Below are 18,071 nucleotides of genomic sequence, written 5' to 3' on the forward strand. Positions count from 1 at the left end.
ATGAAACAATGGGTGTGGCAGTGGGAGAACCTTAATACGAGGGGGTGTACCTGGTTCAGCTTTTTTTTTTTTTTTTTTTCCCCCCCCCCCCCCCCTGGCAGTGTAAGTGGCTCTGCCTCACTTGCAGGGCGGTGATTGGTCTGCATATGTGCACCCGGGCATTGGATGAGGGAATCGCAGTAAAGCTTGCCATGTGATGCCCCATTCTACACTGCACCTGCCACACCTGAGTGCAGGGATCTGTGAGCCACCAAAAGGGAAGCTGTCTTTGTAAATATAGGCAGCTGCTGTGTTTACAAGGGACAGTAGGGAGTGGTGGGGCGAGAGCCGGAGGTGGAAGAACGGCGTGCGCCCATTCGGCTGAGAAAAGCGAGGGCCACATGGAGTGTCCTGGAGGGCCACAGGCCTGATTAATCAAGGAGAAAGGGTGGGCCAACCCAATATTTAACCCTACAGACTAAGACTCCATACACACTATTAGATTTTCTGCAGTTTTGTCTTCAGATTTACCAAAACCATGTAGTGCAAGGGCCTGCCTGATTGCATACAAATTGAAACTCTTAAGGTTTGATCTCCATATTATATGGTTTTGGTCAATCTGAAGACAAAAATCTAATAGTGTGTATGGGGTCTTAGTCTTTAGGGCTCAATATTGGGTTGGCTCACACTTTCCAACTTCAACTCTTCTGGGGAAGGTTTAGGAGTGTGTCTATGGGGATGTCTGACCATTCTTCCAGAAGTGCATTTGTGAGGTCAGGCACTGATGTTGGATGAGAAGGCCTGGCTCAGTCTCCGCTCTAATTCATTCCAAAGGTTTTCTATCGGGTTGAGATCAGGGCTCTGGGGTGGAGGCACTTGACTGGCTTTTTCAGGGGTTGGACTTGGCCCCGCAGTTCCAGTGAAGGGAACTCTTAAGGTGTCTGCATACCAAGACAATTTCATCCTCAACTTTGTGACCCCCCCCTTCCTGTTCCAACCTGACTGCTCACCGATCACTGTGCGATCAGCAAGCTGGCGAAGGAATCCTTCAGCAGCAGACATTTACCATAGAGCTGACCGAGGACTAGATCGTCCACTGTCATCTGACTGAGGCCTGGCATGCGCTCGGCTGAAAAGCCCTGTGTGTGGTGTTGTGTGTTTTCCCAAGTCCATCTTTCAGGACAGCCACCGTAGAGACCCTGGCTCCTCCCCTCTTAGGAAACACCGCCGTTCAATTTCACAATTTAAGTCTCATCCTTCCCCCTCAGTTATGGTGTTTCCTCCGGTGGGGAGACACCACTAATATACCTTAGCTAAACAGTCGGCGAGACTGAGGCTGTTTTTTCTTGAGTGGAGGAGACGGTGGTCTCTGGCTCTGGTCGGCTGGGGAGCTGGACTTTCGTACTGACCGTCTTCCACACACTTCAAACTTTGCTTGGGGAAAGCAAGAAGTTTGGGGTGGTTCGTTCGCTCAGTGGGACGCTGCAGCAGGATGTCCTAGGTCCCCCTGTGTTTGCAGTCGGCTTGGAGCTGGAGGCTGGACTGGATGACGGACGACGTCGGTTCCGATGGGGGCGGACATCATCGGATCCGTGTCTTCCGGTTCTGGGCGCGGTTCGTGAAAGGGGACCAAGCGTTTGGCTGGTGCAGCCTCTCTAAGTTGTAAAAGCAGCTGTCGGTGTGTTCCTACCACTCTTCCTCAACAGGAGAATGTCCGAAGCAGAGGCTTCAAGAGCTCCTGGGGGCAACAGCACCAGCCACTCAAAGGTAAGGGGAACCCTGGGGAGGTGTTCCCTTACTCTGTAACCAGTAGCTCCACTGGTGTTATTCCCCCTTGGTGGTCAGGGGGAAGGGGGAGTGTCTGGAATCCTGGTGGTGGTTGGTCTGGGGGGGCACTCCTGGTGGTCCTCTAAGTAGCGCTGGTGTTTTTTTTATTTTTTATTTTTTTTTTTTTTTTTTTTTTAAACTTATGCTGCCCTCTTTTATATCTGTATTTCAGAAAGCGATGAGCAAGTCCCGTTCCCCCTGCCCCATGGTTTTAGGAAGAAGTGTCCTTCATGTAGAGCCTCTATGGGGTGATTCCTGGACCAAGGCACTTTGTAAGGAGTGTATTGAGGGGTTGGTTAGGGAGCAGGCAGCAGAACAGGGTGCAGACTTGGCGGCTTCTGTGAGGGAACTCTCTAGTACTTTCCAGTCCTTCAAAACGCTCTTTTCTAGTTTCCAGTGGCCTCAGCCCCAGAGCACTCTTCCGCCAGCGCAGCAGAGTGTACCACCTAGCCCAGTGGATGTTCTTCCCATGGGTGGGGAGAATGCAGGGGGTTCCAGAGAGGAAATTGAGGAAGAAGTTGACAGTGCCACCTCAGACTCCCAAGGGGAATCTGATGGTGAGGAATCCAAAAGAACCTCACGGTAGAAACTTTCCCTGGAAGAAGGGGAGGAGCTATTCATACCACTTTAGGTAATACAAGAGGAAAGGAAGGCATTGTCACTCCACGATCAGATGTACAAGGGCCTGGGGGAGCAGAAAAAGCGTGTGTTCCCGGTTCATGACGTCTTGATCGATGCCATCAAGAAGGAATGGCAGGATTCCGAAAGAAAACCTTTCTTTTCTGGTGCGTTGAAACGAAGGTTTCCTTTTGCAGAAGAGGAGGCTCTTGTCTTGAATAAATCTCCCAGGTTAGATGCTGCCTTTTCTCAGGTGTCCAGACATACTGATCTGGCCTTTGAGGACATGGGGGTACTTTTAGACCCTATGGATCAAAGGATGGATTCACTTCTGAAAGCCTGGGATTCATCACAGGGAAATCTTAAGCCTGCCATGGCAGCCACAGTGGTGGCTCGCAATATGGAGTATTGGCTTACCCAGATTAAGGCACACATTGAAGCAGGGATGGCAAAGGAGACTATTCTATCCTCCTTTCCCATGCTGCTTAAGGGGGTTGCATACATTGCGGATGCTTCGGCTGAATCAGTGCGAATGTCTGCAAGGTCTACTGCCCTGACCAACTCAGCCAGGAGGGCCTTATGGCTGAAGACATGGCAGGGGGACAATGCGTCTAAAACAAAGCCCTATGGGGATCCCTTTTACAGGAGACTTGCTGTTTGGGCCAGGTCTTGAAGCAGTGTTAGATCGCACGACTGATAAGAGAAAAAAAAGGCCTTTCCTGTTAAGAGGAAGTATGGGGAGCAGGCAAAAAGACTCGTCCTCAGAAAAAGTTTGAAGCCCCTAGAACTGATCGGCTGAAGGGCAAAGGGAGCAATTTTTTTTTCTCTCCCCCCTCTCTCTCTCCTCCCCCCCCCCTCCTGAACAGCCGAAAAAGTCTCTGACAGGGTCACGGTGGGAGGAAGGTTGGGGGGGCTTTCCTCCCACAGTGGGAGATGATCACCTCCAATCAGTTTGTGTTGGGGATCATCAGAAGAGGTTACCGATTGGAGTTTTCAGAGCCCTCCCAGACTCCTTGTCACCGAGCTGCCAAAGTGTGCAGAAAAATCATCTGCCCTTCTTTCCTCTCTTCAGGAGTTGGAGGAACAGGAGGTGGTGGTACGGGTCCCATCAGGAGAGACAGCCAAAGGCTTCTATTCTCACATTTTTGTGGTTTGCAAGCCTTCGGGAAAGTTCAGGCTCATCCTGAAGCCTCTGAATGTCTCCTACAGGAGGTTTCGGATGGATTCAGTTTACTCGATGAAGGCACTACTTCCACCAAACGGTTTCATGGCATCAATAGATTTAAAAGATGCATACCTGCATATTCCCATCGCAGAGAGCCACCAGCGTTTCCTCAGGCTGGCAGTGAAAACCTCAGTAGTGGTGCTACACCTCTAGTTCAAAGCACTTCCCTTTGGGCTATCCTCTTCCCCCCCCCCCCCCCCCCCCCCCCCCCCCCCCCGGTATCTTCACCAAAGTGGCAGAAGTTCTGACATTCCTGCGTCTCAGGCGAATCTCGGTGATCGCGTATCTCAACGATCTTCTCTTGTTTGCCCCTTCTCCGGCACAGTTGATTCGGGAACTACAGGTATCAAAAGACCTGTTGGTGAGCCTGGGTTGGCTTCTGAACCTAGAGAAGTCCAACTTAATTCCATCCCAAAGGGTCACTTTCCTGGGGTATGTGTTGGACTCAACAGAACCAAAGGTCTTCCTTCCCTTAGATAAAATCCAAAAGGTAGACAAAGCATTGTTTCTCCAGGGCAGCTGTCACATCTCAAGTGAGGAAGGTCATGTTGGCCTTGCTAACATCCACGCTCCCAGCAGTTCAGTGGGCGGGGTTACATTACCGTCCTTTGCAACTATTCATCTTGAAGGTTTGGGACCACAGCCAGGGGTCTCTGGTTTCGGTTCCAACTCAGGTCAAGAGGTCCCTTTTGGTGGTGGAGAAAGGGGGCAAATTTGTTGCAAGGTCTAGAATGGATTTTACCAGTATCCAAGGTGGTTACAACCAATGCGAGCGGCTCAGGTAGGGGTGTGCACCTAGACTCCCATTTGGTACAGGGTACCTGGGAGAGGAAGGAGTCGAAGAGATCCTCAAATTGGAGGGAGCTAAGAGCAGTAGATCTGACACTCAGGACCTTTCAGAGGGAACTCCAGGGACATCATGTAAGAGTCAGGTTAGACAATTCCTCTGTAGTGGCTTATGTCAACAGGCAGGGGGGCACCAGGAGCGGATCCTTATGGGCCCTTGCAAAAGCCATCCTCAGGTGGGCCGAAGCAAATGTCCTGTCCCTTTCAGCGATACATTTAAAGGGAGAGCAAAATCAGGTAGCGGATTTCCTCAGCAGGAGAACACAGAGAAGGCAACTGGGTTCTCAAGCAAGAGGTTTTCGAAATGATCACCCAAAGGTGGGGGATTCCTTCAATGGACCTCTTTGCCTCGAGGGAAAACGTGAAGGTAGCCATCTTCTTTTCCATAAACAGGGGGGGACTGGGCGTTGGGGGTGGACACACTAGCACAGAGTTGGGGATTCTCCAGGTGCTATGCTTTCACCCCCTCCCGTTCTGATCCCTGCAGTGTTAAGGAATAGTGATGGACGAACTTCCGACGGGACGTTTCGCGAAAGCGAAATGCGAACGGACCCAAACGTTCGCGAAACCGACCGTTCGCCGCGGGCCCCATTGACTTCAATGGGAGGCGAACTTTGCAAACCTTCATGTCGAATTTGCGGCCACGTGGTAATTATTAGGGGGTAAAACGTAGTCCCACCATCTGGACAATGACATAATACATGTATGAGGTGAATTTGGGATCGATAACTACAAGCATTTTTATTTTATTTGGGAAATTGTTCTAACAATTCAGGACTATGGAGCTAATGAAGGCAATGGAGGAGAGGGAAGGTCAGGGACCAGGGTAGGCAAAGAAGAGGGTGCAGGAGATGATCACCAGCAGCGTGACATACCGGAATGACACATGCACCGTGATAGAGGCATCTGACAGCAGCACCGTAATACAGAGCACTGACAGCAGCACCGTGACATACAGCGCTGACAGCAGCACCGTGACATACAGCGCTGACAGCAGCACCGTGACATACAGCGCTGACAGCAGCACCGTGACATACAGCGCTGACAGCAGCACCGTGACATACAGCGCTGACAGCAGCACCGTGACATACAGCGCTGACAGCAGCACCGTGACATACAGCGCTGACAGCAGCACCGTGACATACAGCGCTGACAGCAGCACCGTGACATACAGCACTGACAGCAGCACCGTAAGCAGCCCCAGGAGGAAGTCAGCACAGCACAGGGATGGTGTGATCCCCTCATAATAAGAACCCCCAGGAGGAAGTCAGCACAGCACAGGGATAGTGTGATCCCTTCATAATAAGAACCCCCAGGAGGAAGTCAGCACAGCACAGGGATATCATAAGCAGCCCCAGTAGAAATATGACACCGCTCAACCTCTTCAAAGAGGAGGGTAGGGGCATATAGTACGGTGTGCTTTTTTGGGTCAAGGAAGTGAGCCAAATGAATTAAGAAGGTCTGTGTGCTTGATTAAAAAAATAGTTTATAGACATATACATGGTCTACTGGTCACATGTGTTGAATTCCTCCGAGATCCATGCCTCATTCATTTTTAGAAATGTGAGGTAGTTAACACTGTCGTGAGCTAGGCGAGTACGCTTATCGGTCACAATCCCCCCTGCTGCGCTGAACGTCCTTTCGGACAGGACACTGGATGAGGGGCAAGCCAACAGTTCGATTGCAAATTGGGCAAGCTCTGGCCAGAGGTCAAGCCTGCCCACCCAGTAGTCTAGGGGTTCATCACTCCTCAGAGCGTCCACATCGGCCGTTAACCCAATGTAGTCGGACACCTGACGGTCTAGGCGTTCCCTGATGCTGGATCCGGATGACACCTGTCGATGGGTCGGCTGAAAGAATGACCTCATATCCGAAGTCACCAACACATCTTCAAACCGGCCTCTTCTTGCAGGCGCTGTTGGATTGGTACCCGCAAATCCTTCTCTGGGAGTGGGAATTGCTCCTCTGCCAGCGCACGCAAAAGCAGAATGCAGCATTTCTCGAAGCAAGGCCTGGAAGTGCTGCATTCTGACAGCCCTCTGCGACGGCGGTAACATTTCCGCCATTTTGTGTTTGTACCGGGGGTCTAAGTACGTTGCCACCCAGTACTGGTCCTTGACCCTCATGCTTTTTATACGGGGGTCCCTATTAAAACACTGGAGCATGAAGGCCCCCATTTGCACTAAAGTGGAAGCGGTGTGGTGGCCTGGCTCCTGCTCATCATCCAGGATAATGTCGTCCTCTTCATTCTCCTCTCCCCATCCTCGCACAACAGGGATCCCAGAAAGGTTTAAAGCATGCTCTTCTTGCTCCTGCTCATCCGCCCCGGCACCATCCTCCTCTGACTCCTCATCAGACTCCTGTTGTTGACTTGTCTCAGATAGAGTAGCCCCCCCTGGGAATTCATCCAGCATTGCGACTTCCTCATCTTCCCGCTCCTGCTCCTCCACAGCCTGATCAATGACACGACGCAATGCACGCTCCAGAAAGAAGGCATAAGGTACCATGTCACTGATGGCGCCATGGCTGCGACTGACCAGTTTGGTGATCTCCTCAAATGGCCGCAGAAGTCTGCATGTGTCGCGCATGAGCAGCCACTGGCGCGGTGAAAAAAAACCCAGCTCCCCAGAACCGTTTCTTTCGCAGAGTTCATACAGGTAGACGTTAACTGCACGTTTCTGCTGGAGCAGCCTATCAAGCATATAGAAGGTTGAGTTCCATCGCGTCGGGCAATCGCAAATAAGACGTCTGACCGGCAGATGGTGTCGCCGCTGAATGTCAGCAAGGCGAGCCATGGCCGTGTAAGATCTTCTGAAATGGGCCGAGATTTTCCTTGCCTGCCGCAAGATGTCCTGGACCCCAGGGTATTTGACAAGGAATCGCTGCACGACCAAGTTTAAGACGTGTGCCATGCACGGCACGTGCGTGATTTTGCCCTGTTTCAATGCGCTAAGCAGATTGGCACCGTTGTCACACACCACTTTACCAACTGTCAAATTGAGCGGTGTTAGCCACTCATCTGCCTGTGAACGCAAAGCTGAAAGGAGTGCCGGGCCAGTGTGGCTCTTTGCTTCCAGGCACAACAGACGCAGCACGGCATGGCAACGTCTCACCTGGCATGTGGAATAGGTTCTGGGGAGCTTGGGCGGTGCAGCGGAAGAGACGCTAGCAGCGGAAAAGGAGGAGGCAGCTGAGGAGGAGAGGGAGGAGGATGGAGTAGGAGGAGGAGAAGAAGAGTCAGGCCTGCATGCAATCCGTGGCGGTAAAACCAAATCTACACGGGTGCCACGGGTTACATGCTTGACGGCCGTCAGAAGGTTCACCCAGTGGGCAGTAAAACTGATATACCTTCCCTGCCCGTGTTTGCTAGACCACGTGTCTGTGGTCAGATGTATCTTGGCACCGACACTGTGTGCCAGAGATACATTCACTTGCCGCTGAACATGGCCATATAGCTCTGGGATGCCCTTCTCTGAGAAATACTTCCTTCCTGGGACCTTCCATTGTGGTGTTCCAATGGCCACAAATTTGCGAAAGGCCTCCGAGTCCACCAGTTTATATGGCAGTAGTTGGCGGGCTATGAGTTCTGACAAGCCAGCCGCCAACCGTTGGGCAAGAGGGTTATCCGGCGTCATCATTTTTTTACGCTCAAACATTAGGCCCACGGAAGCCTGCCTTTTTGCAGAAAAATGTGAGCTTGGCGTGATGGAAGGTGGAGTGGAGGACAATTGTGATGAGAGAGGAGAAGGAGAAGTAGAAGACGAGGCTGGACGGTGAGAGCCTGCAGTGTGGCTTTGTGTGTTCCGTTGCTCCCACTGGGCTCGGTGATGGCTGCTCATGTGCCTTCTTAAGGCGGTCGTCCCTAGGTGAGTATTGGGCTTACCGCGACTAACGCGTTGACTGCAAAGATTGCAGATGGCAACGCTATTGTCAGCAGCGGACACGTTAAAAAAAGCCCACACTGCGGAGCCATGTGCCGGTGTCCTGGGAGCGCCAGATGTGACCGTACATGGTCGATGACTCGCTCCTGATACATTTGCAGTCTGCTTTGTCCCTGCTGTGCAATGTAAGTCATTGCTGCTTCTCCTCCCTATCTGCTGGTCCATATCTCCCTCTGAACTCCCCTCCTCTTCCTCTCTTGTGGGCACCCACGTGACATCACTAGACACGTCATCATCAACGTCACCTTCCCCACCGCTATAAGTAGAGATCTCGGAGTAGGCAGCAACACCGGGGACCAACCTCCTCCTTGGGCTGATCTGGGTACTGTCGTCAGACTGCTGAGTAGCGCTTGTTGCTACCTCCTCTTCCTGATCCAATACCAAGAGTGGCTGCGCATCAGAAATGTCCTCTTGATATGGATCGGAAAATAATTCCAGTGACTCAAGCGGAAGGTATGTGGTGGTGGTGGTGGTGGTCGTGTTGTTGGTGGTAGTGTCTTTGGGGGTGCACATAGCAGAGAGTGAAGAAGAGGGTGCAGATCGAGAGGATGAGGAGGGTGCAGAAGAGTAAGGCTGAGCGAGCCACTCAACCAAGTCTGGTGCATCCTTTAAAGTAATTGAACGCACCTTCTGCAACTTCCCACTTTGGCTCAAGCCTGTTGCTCCTGCCCTACCCCTACCACCCCTGCGGAAGGGCCTGCCTCTTCCTCTGCCTGTCATTTTTTAAATGACCCTGTGACAAAACTCTTAGTCCCTATACCGATGAAGGACTGCTGCAGTATAGGGCAGCAGTCAGCAGTGGTGCACGTCAACCCTATCTATTGTGGACCGATAGCGGTCCTTACAGAACAGCAGACTGTACCGCACTCAAGCCTATGTACCGTAGCACCCTATACCAAGTTACCAGTCCTTATAAGAACTTTTGTGGACCAAGCAGGTTGTGTATTAGTGTTTAGCAGACTGTACGTCAGTCCCTATACCGCTGAAGGACTGCTGCAGTATAGGGCAGCGGTCAGCAGTGGTGCACGTCAACCCTATCTATTGTGGACCGATAGCGGTCCTTACAGAACAGCAGACTGTACCGCACTCAAGCCTATGTACCGTAGCACCCTATACCAAGTTACCAGTCCTTATAAGAACTTTTGTGGAACAAGCAGGTTGTGTGTTAGTGATTAGCAGACTGTACGTCAGTCCCTATACCGCTGAAGGACTGCTGCAGTATAGGTGAGCGGTCAGCAGTGGTGCACGTCAACCCTATCTATTGTGGACCTATAGCGGTCCTTACAGAACAGCAGACTGTACCGCACTCAAGCCTATGTACCGTAGCACCCTATACCAAGTTACCAGTCCTTATAAGAACTTTTGTGGACCAAGCAGGTTGTGTATTAGTGTTTAGCAGACTGTACGTCAGTCCCTATACCGCTGAAGGACTGCTGCAGTATAGGGCAGCGGTCAGCAGTGGTGCACGTCAACCCTATCTATTGTGGACCTATAGCGGTCCTTACAGAACAGCAGACTGTACCGCACTCAAGCCTATGTACCGTAGCACCCTATACCAAGTTACCAGTCCTTATAAGAACTTTTGTGGACCAAGCAGGTTGTGTATTAGTGTTTAGCAGACTGTACGTCAGTCCCTATACCGCTGAAGGACTGCTGCAGTATAGGGCAGCGGTCAGCAGTGGTGCACGTCAACCCTATCTATTGTGGACCGATAGCGGTCCTTACAGAACAGCAGACTGTACCGCACTCAAGCCTATGTACCGTAGCACCCTATACCAAGTTACCAGTCCTTATAAGAACTTTTGTGGACCAAGCAGGTTGTGTATTAGTGTTTAGCAGACTGTACGTCAGTCCCTATACCGCTGAAGGACTGCTGCAGTATAGGGCAGCGGTCAGCAGTGGTGCACGTCAACCCTATCTATTGTGGACCGATAGCGGTCCTTACAGAACAGCAGACTGTACCGCACTCAAGCCTATGTACCGTAGCACCCTATACCAAGTTACCAGTCCTTATAAGAACTTTTGTGGAACAAGCAGGTTGTGTGTTAGTGATTAGCAGACTGTACGTCAGTCCCTATACCGCTGAAGGACTGCTGCAGTATAGGGCAGCGGTCAGCAGTGGTGCACGTCAACCCTATCTATTGTGGACCGATAGCGGTCCTTACAGAACAGCAGACTGTACCGCACTCAAGCCTATGTACCGTAGCACCCTATACCAAGTTACCAGTCCTTATAAGAACTTTTGTGGAACAAGTGAGTTGTGAATGTTTAGCAGACTGCAGCAGAAGGGCAGCAGTCAAGTATAATATCCTTTCTATATTTGGAAGAAAGAATATTATACATGTACAAGCCTATTACTGTACCACTGATACCAGTCCTGAAAAGAACCTTTGTGGAACTAATAATAACAGCAAGTCTTTAAAATTACCCTCACTGCCTGACAACACTGCTTCCTTCCTGTCCCTATACAAATTGGCAAAAAAAGAGAACGATTAGTGGTTACTGGAACAGCTCTTTTGTGGACCTTGATAGTAACAGCTAATGATGATGATGATGATGATGATGATGAAAGACTAATCTGGCTGTCCCTGTAGCATACACCGTCCTTTCCCTTTCTCTAAACTAACAAAAGACACTCAGGCTGCTGCAAGAATCAGCAGCACAGCAAACCTATCAACACCTAACACCTATACCAGTCCTGAAAAGAACTTTTGTGTACCAAATAGCTAGTGGTTTATCTCTCCCTACTCCACACAGGAACCTGTCCCTATCGTAACAGAAGAAAGAATGTAAAATGGCCACCGGATCGGGTGTATTTATAGGTTAGGGGGAATGTCCAAGTGTCCATGTGCTGTCATGTCTCAATTGGCTGTCCTGTATCACATGATAAACGTGTCACCAAAGGTTAAAGTTCTTGTATACATTAAACACGTAAGTCCGCCGCGGCGAACGACGGAAAAAGGCGTTCGAACGTGCGGACCGCGAATGTCGGAAATTCGCCGCGAAACGACCGCCGGGCGAAACGTTCGTCCATCACTATTAAGGAAGTTTCAGGCAGAGAACACTACTCTTAATTGCGCCACACTGGCCCAGGAGGCCGTGGTTCTCCATTCTGAAGGGCCTTTCTGTGGAACCTCCCTGGATTCTCCCAGTCCAGGAGGATCTTCTTTCTCGGGGTCCAATCTGCTGTCCTCAGGTGGAGCGGTGGAACCTTGCAGCTTGGCTACTGAGGAGGAATTGCTGAGGGGCAAAGGGTTCTCAGATCGTTTAGTAGCCACTCTCCTAAGTTGCAGGAAAAGGGAATCTCAGACCATTTACTTGAAGGTATGGAGGCGGTTCAATAGCTGGTGCTCAGAACTCCTTCGATGTGTGCAGCTCGGTAGCCGTTCTAGAGTTCCTGCAGGCAGGGGCAGATAAAGGTTTAGCCCTTGGAACCTTGAAGGGTCAGGTATCCGCTTTAAGCGTATTTCTGGAAAGGCATCTAGCAACAGACCCTTGGATAGTGAGGTTCTTTAGAGCCTTAAGTAGGCAGAGACCCGTAACAAATTCCCCCTTCCCAGTGTGGGATCTTTCATTAGTTTTACAGGTTCTTACAGGAGAACCTTTTGAGCCATTGGAATCTTGCTCGTTAAGATTGATCACTCTCAAAACTGTTTTTGGTGACTATCACTACGGCAAGGAGAGTGAGTGAACTCGAAGCCCTTTCTGTTAGGGCACTTTTTTTTTTCAGGTTTTTCCGGACCATTTGATTTTTTTTTAAGACTAATGCGGTCTTTTTACCTAAGGTAGCCTCTAGTTTTCATAGAGTCCAGGAGATTGTGCTGCCTACTTTCTGATCAAATCTCGGTGAGAGAACAGGGACATGTTTTTCATAGATTGGACGTTAGAAGTTGTGTCCTTCATAATTTAGATTACACAAGTCAGTTCAGGAAGTCTGATTCACTTTGTGTTATTTTCAGGGGCTAGGAAGGGTTCCAGAGCCTCTAAACTTACAATAGCCAGATGGTTAAGGTCAGCCGTTGGGCAGGCTTACGTGACGGGGGTTAGAACCCCCCAGTTGGGATCGGAGCACACTCAACCAGGGCAGTGGCAACTTCTTGGGCAGAGTGGGCTGGTGCTGCTCCTGAACAGATCTGTAGAGCTGCAACGTAGTCCAGTTTTTCTATGTTCGTGAAGCACTATAGATTGGATCTTCTGTCAGCCAATGACCAAGCCTTTGGTCGTAAAGTGCTGCAAGCAGTGGTCCCACCCTAAGGTAAGGTGCTCGCTTATCCTCTCTACGGTGGCTGTCCTTTGGAAAAACGGAGTTACTTACCGGTAACATCCTTTTCCGGGAGTCTTTCAGGACAGCACCGGTTCCCACCCAGGTTTTTGGATATCTTTGGGAACTCATCACATGAGACCGTCGGGTAAGATTAAAAGTTTGTTTGTTTGACATGTTCTTGTGTCTCCCCCGTTGGCCGGAGGTACTCTGGAAGAACTGAGGGGAAGGAGGGAGGATCAGACTTAAATTGTGAAACTGAAGGCGGTGTTTCCTAAGAGGGGAGGGGCCAGGGTCTCTCTACGGTGGCTGTCCTGAAAGACTCCCGGAAAAGGATGTTACCGGTAACTAACTCCTTTTTTTTTTAATATAGATAATATATATATATAATTTTTTTTTTTTTGTGAGGCTTTCCAGCCTAGTGGAGAGATGTGGGGTCTTATAGACCCCCACATCTCTCCATAAAGACCGGTCATGCCCTATTAATATTACAAGGCATGTTTATATACCTTGTAATAGGAATATGTTTTCTCCTATCGGCTTCCAGGACAGCCTCAGATATAGGGCTCCTCCCTCCGTACAGGAAACGCGTCAACCCAATCAGATAAAAAGGGTGGTCCTCCAGGCCCTCAGTTTTTGTGTTTCCTGCCGGATGGGAAAGCACTTTGGATCTAGTAGTGGAGCTCCTTTTCTCGGTGTGTCCTGGGGGAGCACCTGGTGGACCTTGCCCATAGCACCCCTCGGTCCGATCGGAGGGAGGAGAGGGTAGCTATCAGTCCCCGCTGCCATGAGATGTTCGGAGAGAACGGGACCCCGATGTGCGGCAATCTCCACACTATCTCGCTAACCGCTCATACCTGGCCGTTCGGATGGCGGGCGAGAGAGAGGTTTGGGTCCACTGGTTGGCGTTTAGGTGCTGCATGGAGCGGTGTGGTCGTAAGGAACGAACGGCGTGAGTTGGCGGAGTTTGTGTTCTAGCATTCGGAACTGCGAAAGACGCACTTCTGCCGGAATCGCGGCATCAGGGGGCGCTGTGGGACCTGTTCCAGTCCTCTGGGCGTGGCGGTGTGGCTACAGGGCCGTCTGGAGCGGTGTGAAGGCTCAGGGAAACTGAGTGAACACAGGAACCATGGAGGGCACAGTGGTGCAGGTGGACTCTAGTTCAGCAGACTCCAGCACCTCCCCGGTAAGCTTGGTGAGGGCAGACCAGGACTTACACTGGGGGGTTGAGGGGTCGCTTTGACCATAGTACCCTCCTGTGGTGGGGAACCTGCTGGTGAGGGGGGGGGGCACTTCCTAGGCAGACCCTAGAAGCACAGTGGTGTGGGTCAGGGGTGGTATTCTAATGGGACCCCGTTTTTCTTCTCTTTTAGGTCAAACAGGACAGAGCCCAGATACCTTTGCCCAGAAGGAAATGTGCCGCGTGTGGGGCTAAGTTAGGCACCGGTTGGGAGAAGCCGCTTTGCCTAGACTGTGTCAGTAGCCTGGTGAAGGAGGACTCGGTGGCAGCTTGTCACAAAGTTTTGACATCCATAAAGGATGAGATTTAAACGACTGGAAAGTGGATGCAGAGTATGATGGATAGGATGCAGGGTCCTTCTGTCTCCATACCCAGGGCCGTGAGCTTGCCTTCCTTGTCTGAGCCAAGTCAGGAGGAAGAGGTGGATAAGGAGAGGGTACCAAGGTCGCTAGCTTCCTCTCGAACAGAGTCTACTTCTGAGTCAGAGGGGGAGGAAGAGTCCTCTAGGTCGTCCAGATACAAGTTCTTTGGATGACGTGGGTGACCTTAAAGTGATATATGACACGCTGGAAATCGGGAAAGAACAGGTCCAACTTTCAAAGCACGACTTGATGTATCAGGGGGTTAAGTGCACTGAAAGACGGTATTCCCCATTCATAAATCGCTGATTGAGGCGATTCTGCTGGAGAGGGAGCAGCCGGAAAAGAGGCCGTTTTTTTTTTTTTTCAGGCAGCCTGCGGTGCATCCCTGGAACAAGGTCCCCAAGCTTGATGCCCCCTTGACTAAAGTCTCTAAAAAAGACAGATTTGGCCTTTGATATGGGTTCATTCAGGGACCCCATGGACAAGAGGGGAGACGTGCTGCTTAAGAGGGCTTGGGATGCCTCTTCGATTGGGCTTAAACCAGCCCTAGCAGCCACCTGTGTGGCCAGGAATTTAGAATGTTGGCTTACACAGTTGCAGTCGCATATTTCAGCGGGCATATCCAGGCAACAACTGTTGAAGTCCTTCCCGTTACTGTTCAAGGCAGTGAGGTTTTTGGCTGACGCCTCCACGTAGTCAGTCAAATTAGCCGCTAGGTCTGCTGCGTTAGTGAATGCAGCCAGAAGGGCCATATGGCTTAAGACCTGGACGGGGGACGCAGCTTCAAAATTAAGGCTGTGTGGATTACCTTTTTCAGGGGACCACTTGTTCGGGCCTGGCTTGCAAGAGGCGTTAGAGCGCATGCAGAATAAGAAGAAAAGGAAGGTTGAAGGAAAGTGTTTTTTTTCCGAGGCTCTAGGCAGCAGAACCTGCAGGAAAGGGAGGTTTGCCCTAAAAAACATTGGTCGGGTCACAAGGGGAGGGGCAGAGGAGGAATCTTATTCAATCCTCCTCAGCCCTCCTCTAAAACCCAGTGACTCCTGTGTCCCGGTGGGGGGAAGGCTGGGGAAGTTCCTCCCACAATGGGTCGCTTCAACCGAAAGTCCGTTCATACGAGATGTAATAAGGAACAGCTACAGGTTGGAGTTTGGTTCAGTTCCCCTCCCGAATTTTCTGGTTACGAAGGGACCAAGAGAAGGCAAAGGCTCTGGGTCTTCTTTTGGTAGACCAAGAGGTACTGGTACAGGTACCCCTGGAGGAACAAAGCTTGGGGGTTTACTCCGTCTTCGTGGTACAGAAGCATTCAGGGAAATTCAGATTGATCCTGAATCTCCGCCCCTTGAACAGGTTCATAAAATACAAATGGTTACGGATGGAGTCAATCTTTTCGGTAACCAAGTTTCTGTTTCGGGGTTGTTACATGGCCACAGTGGACCTCAGGGATGCATATTTACACATCCCGATTCATCTGGAGTCCCAGAGGTTTCTCAGGTTAGCAGTCCAGACGAGCACAGGAGTGGTTCACCTCCAGTTCGGAGCTCTTCCTTTCGGGCTCTCGGCCTCACCAAGGATCTTTACGAAGGTACTGGCAGAGGCGCTGGCTCCATTTAAGGCTCAGGGCTATAACAGTGATTCCATATCTGGACGATCTACTGTTTATAGTCCAGTCGGCCCAACAGCTGGAGAAAGACGTGCAGGAGGCATTGGTTTTTCTGCGTTCACTGGGGTGGCTGATCAACCAGGAAAAATCCCAGTTGACCCCCCTCACAGAAGGTCCTGTATCTAGGCTACAGGATATCTTCAGTGGAGATCAGGTAGTTAGAGCAGGCGGTAGCCCAGCTTCATTCAGGTCAGGAAGCCCAGATCAGGGAGGTTATGAGAGTCCTGGGGCTGATGACATCATGTTTTCCAGCGGTGGCCTGGGCAAGGCATCATCAGCGCCCGTTGCAGAGCCTTATGCTCCGTTATTGGGACGGCAAAGAGCAGAGCCTAGATCAGGTTATGCCCCTACAGTGCCTTGCGAAAGTATTCGGCCCCCTTGAACTTTTTTGCCACATTTCAGGCTTCAAGCATAAGGGTATAAAATTTTAACTTTTTGTGAAGAATCACCAACAAGTGGGACACAATTGTGAAGTGGAACGAAATCTATTGGATAATTTAAACTTTTTTAGCAAATAAAAAACTGAAAAGTGGTACGTGCAAAATTACTCAGCCCCTTTACTTTCAGTGCAGCAAACTCACTCCAGAAGTTCAGTGAGGATCTCTGAATGATCCAATGTTGTCCTAAATGACTGATGATGATAAATAGAATCCACCTGTGTGTAATCAAGTCTCTGTATAAATGCACCTGCTCTGTGATAGTCTCAGGGTTCTGTTGAAAGCGCAGAGAGCATCATGAAGACCAAGGAACATACCAGGCAGGTCCGTAATACTGTTGTGGAGAAGTTTAAAGCCAGATTTGGATACAAAAAGATTTCCCAAGCTTTAAACATCCCAAGGAGCACTGTGCAAGTGATCATTTTGAAATGGAAGGAGTATCAGACCACTGCAAATCTACCAAGACCTGGCCGTCCCTCTAAACTTTCAGCTCAGACAAGGAGAAGACCGATCAGAGATGCAGCCAAGAGGCCCATGATCACTCTGGATGAACTGCAGCTGAGGTGGGAGAGTCTGTCCATAGGACAACAATCAGTCGTACACTGCACAAATCTGGCCTTTATGGAAGAGTGGCAAGAAGAAAGCCATTTCTCAAAGATATCCATAAAAAGTCTAGTCTAAAGTTTGCCACAAGCCACCTGGGAGACGCACCAAACATGTGGAAGAAGGTGCCCTGGTCAGATGAAACCAAAATCGAACTTTTTGCCCACAATGCAAAACGATATGTTTGGTGTAAAAGCAACACAGCTCATCACCCTCAACACACCATCCCCACTGTCAAACATGGTGGTGGCAGCATCATGGTTTGGGCCTGCTTTTCTTCAGCAGGGACAGGGAAGATGGATGCAGCCAAATACAGGACCATTCTGGATGAAAACCTGTTGGAGTCTGCAAAAGACCTGAAACTGGGACAGAGATTTATCTTCCAACAAGACAATGATCCCAAACATACAGCAAAATCTACAAAGGAATGGTTCACAAATAAACGTATCCAGGTGTTAGAATGGCTAAGTCTAAGTCCAGACCTGAATCCAATCGAGAATCTGTGGAAAGAGCTGAAAACTGCTGTTCACAAACGCTCTCCATCCAACCTCACTGAGCTCGAGCTGTTTTGCAAGGAAGAATGGGCAAGAATTTCAGTCTCTCGATGTGCAAAACTGATAGAGACATACCCCAAGCGACTTGCAGCTGTAATCGCAGCAAAAGGTGGCTCTATAAAGTATTAACGCAAGGGGGCCGAATAATTTTGCACGCCCCAATTTTCATTTTTTTATTAGTTAAAAAAGTTTCAAAAATCCAATAGATTTCGTTCCACTTTACAATTGTGTCCCACTTGTTGGTGATTCTTCACAAAAAATAAAAATTTTATATCTTTATGTTTGAAGCCTGAAATGTGGCAAAAGGTTGAAAAGTTCAAGGGGGCCGAATACTTTCGCAAGGCACTGTGTGTATATATAATCACACACACACACACACACACACACACACACACACACACACTTTGGGGGTTATGAGTAATTTTCTAACCAAAAAAAAAATATATATAATTTTTTTTTTTGCTAGAAAATTACTCAAACCCCCCCCCCCCCCCCCCCCCAAACAGTCATATATATAT

Source organism: Lithobates pipiens, unplaced genomic scaffold (assembly GCF_037356315.1).
Source record: "Lithobates pipiens isolate NorthernLeopardFrog02 unplaced genomic scaffold, aLitPip1_a1.2 Scaffold_1, whole genome shotgun sequence".
NCBI lineage: Eukaryota > Metazoa > Chordata > Amphibia > Anura > Ranidae > Lithobates > Lithobates pipiens.